This window comes from Rhynchophorus ferrugineus, unplaced genomic scaffold (genome assembly GCF_030347505.1).
Source record: "Rhynchophorus ferrugineus isolate W39M unplaced genomic scaffold, kcgeb_rfMv2 rfM557, whole genome shotgun sequence".
Taxonomy (NCBI): Eukaryota; Metazoa; Arthropoda; class Insecta; order Coleoptera; family Curculionidae; genus Rhynchophorus; species Rhynchophorus ferrugineus.
In genome coordinates, this window is record NW_027473134.1 from 30,001 (window position 1) to 33,925 (window position 3,925).

Genomic DNA, 3,925 nt, shown 5'->3' on the forward strand with positions numbered 1-3,925 from the left:
CGCCTTTTTATTTGTCTAAATTCGTTCTTGGGAACATTTTCCGTACATAAATATATCGCATTGATATACATCGATGATACATTTATGTATGCTTGTATAAATAACAAAGGCGAATAGAGAGGATGTCAATCCTTTCTATTCGCCTTTTTATTTGTCTAAATTCGTTCTTGGGAACATTTTCCGTACATAAATATATCGCATTGATATACATCGACGACGCATTTATGTATGCATGTATAAATAACAAAGGCGAATAGAGAGGATGTCAATCCTTTCTATTCGCCTTTTTATTTGTCTAAATTCGTTCTTGGGAACATTTTCCGTACATAAATATATCGCATTGATATACATCGATGATACATTTATGTATGCTTGTATAAATAACAAAGGCGAATAGAGAGGATGTCAATCCTTTCTATTCGCCTTTTTATTTGTCTAAATTCGTTCTTGGGAACATTTTCCGTACATAAATATATCGCATTGATATACATCGATGATACATTTATGTATGCTTGTATAAATAACAAAGGCGAATAGAGAGGATGTCAATCTTTTCTATTCGCCTTTTTATTTGTCTAAATTCGTTCTTGGGAACATTTTCCGTACATAAATATATCGCATTGATATACATCGACGACGCATTTATGTATGCATATATAAATAACAAAGGCGAATAGAGAGGATGTCAATCTTTTCTATTCGCCTTTTTATTTGTCTAAATTCGTTCTTGGGAACATTTTCCGTACATAAATATATCGCATTGATATACATCGACGATGCATTTATGTATGCCTGTATAAATAACAAAGGCGAATAGAGAGGATGTCAATCTTTTCTATTCGCCTTTTTATTTGTCTAAATTCGTTCTTGGGAACATTTTCCGTACATAAATATATCGCATTGATATACATCGACGACGCATTTATGTATGCATGTATAAATAACAAAGGCGAATAGAGAGGATGTCAATCCTTTCTATTCGCCTTTTTATTTGTCTAAATTCGTTCTTGGGAACATTTTCCGTACATAAATATATCGCATTGATATACATCGATGATACATTTATGTATGCTTGTATAAATAACAAAGGCGAATAGAGAGGATGTCAATCCTTTCTATTCGCCTTTTTATTTGTCTAAATTCGTTCTTGGGAACATTTTCCGTACATAAATATATCGCATTGATATACATCGATGATACATTTATGTATGCTTGTATAAATAACAAAGGCGAATAGAGAGGATGTCAATCTTTTCTATTCGCCTTTTTATTTGTCTAAATTCGTTCTTGGGAACATTTTCCGTACAAAAATATATCGCATTGATATACATCGACGATGCATTTATGTATGCCTGTATAAATAACAAAGGCGAATAGAGAGGATGTCAATATTTTCTATTCGCCTTTTTATTTGTCTAAATTCGTTCTTGGGAACATTTTCCGTACATAAATATATCGCATTGATATACATCGACGATGCATTTATGTATGCCTGTATAAATAACAAAGGCGAATGGAGAGGATGTCAATCTTTTCTATTCGCCTTTTTATTTGTCTAAATTCGTTCTTGGGAACATTTTCCGTACATAAGTATATTGCATATAATATGCGTATGTATATAAAGACAAATACAAGGGATGTAAATCTCTTTTATTTTGCTAAATTCGTTTTACAGAACGTTGTGTAAACTTAAGGATATCATTCATCTTAACCGATAAGCACCTAGCCTATACTCTTTTTGTATTCTATTATCATGTTTGGAAACATTTTCTTACGATTTCCAGAATTAAATTCACTATTTTAATTCGGAACATTGTCTTAAATGTACGTTCAGTTCGAAGACGAACCACAAGATACGTTTATAAGTTATACCTTATGAGACTATTAAATATACAGTTTTCAGACCTAATGCGATGAACTATCAAAAAACAATTAAAAAACATCGCCCCGTGCGGAAATTGAATTGGAGACTAATTCCATTCATCTGAATTCGATCATTACCCGCATTGTACTTCTAGAGCCCGTTCGGTCCGATGGCGAATAAAATCCGCGTTTCAGTATATCATATGCGGTTAAACGGTGAGGCCAGTTACAACTGCATTAAAACCTCCGATGTATACCTGAATATAGCGGGAGGACGCCCGCATAATTTGACGAACCTTCAAGTGCACCTACTTATGAGGGACCATATAATACCAATTCGACATGACGAGAATTCAGAGCCAAATCGATATCACATGGCAACTATATTTGGTTCTAATGAAATGAAGGATCAACGAACATGAAGACATGCTCATCAATCACAGATACATGGAATTCTGTATCGTCGCAACCGATAATACGTACAACCTTCGATTGGAATGAATTAATCAAAAAAATTGGACGAAAATAGTTTAGACATTCAGAAAACTGACAATTAGGTAAAACTGTAAAACCTGCTTTAAATAGAAACCACATTAATCAAAAAAGGTCATGCATTGTAATACGATTAGTTACGAAAGTAGCCTAACCTTTGGACCATTTTGAATTTTAACTTATCGAGATATCGTTCGCGGGTAAACGGCGGGACTAACTACCACCGCCTTGACAACCGCAGCCTATGCCCGAACAAATCAGGAAGGCGCGTGCATGGATTAACGAGATTCCCACTGTCCTTATCTAAAATTTTACGCAATACTGCCGCGACGGAACCGAACAGGCGCTCGGAGACCCGTACGTGAACCGTCCCCGATACTTACGCAGGAAAGACCAGCTCGGAGCTTTAACAAGCACCAGAGCCATAGACAGATAGTCTACATTTCAAAATGTCCATATACTTACGCAGGAAAGACCAGCTCAGCAGATCGCGTTCGGATCCGTTCAGAGAAGGATCGAGATGCCGAGCGCGGGTAAACGGCGGGACTAACTACCACCGCCTTGACAACCGCAGCCTATGCCCGAACATATCAGGAAGGCGCGTGCATGGATTAACGAGATTCCCACTGTCCTTATCTAAAATTTTACGCAATACTGCCGCGACGGAACCGAACAGGCGCTCGGAGACCCGTACGTGAACCGTTCCCGATACTTACGCAGGAAAGACCAGCTCGGAGCTTTAACAAGCACCAGAGCCATAGACAGATAGTCTACATTTCAAAATGTCCATATACTTACGCAGGAAAGACCAGCTCAGCAGATCGCGTTCGGATCCGTTCAGAGAAGGATCGAGATGCCGAGCGCGGGTAAACGGCGGGACTAACTACCACCAACTTGACAACCGCAGCCTATGCCCGAACATATCAGGAAGGCGCGTGCATGGATTAACGAGATTCCCACTGTCCTTATCTAAAATTTTACGCAATACGGCCGCGACGGAACCGAACAGGCGCTCGGAGACCCGTACGTGAACCGTCCCCGATACTTACGCAGGAAAGACCAGCTCGGAGCTTTAACAAGCACCAGAGCCATAGACAGATAGTCTACATTTCAAAATGTCCATATACTTACGCAGGAAAGACCAGCTCAGACCTTTAACAAGCACCAGAGCCATAGACTCATGGTCTACATTTCAAAATGTCCCTAACTAAGATCGCGTTCGGATCCGTTCAGAGAAGGATCGAGATGCCGAGCGCGGGTAAACGGCGGGACTAACTACCACCACCTTGACAACCGCAGCCTATGCCCGAACATATCAGGAAGGCGCGTGCATGGATTAACGAGATTCCCACTGTCCTTATCTAAAATTTTACGCAATACGGCCGCGACGGAACCGAACAGGCGCTCGGAGACCCGTACGTGAACCGTCCCCGATACTTACGCAGGAAAGACCAGCTCGGAGCTTTAACAAGCACCAGAGCCATAGACAGATAGTCTACATTTCAAAATGTCCATATACTTACGCAGGAAAGACCAGCTCAGCAGATCGCGTTCGGATCCGTTCAGAGAA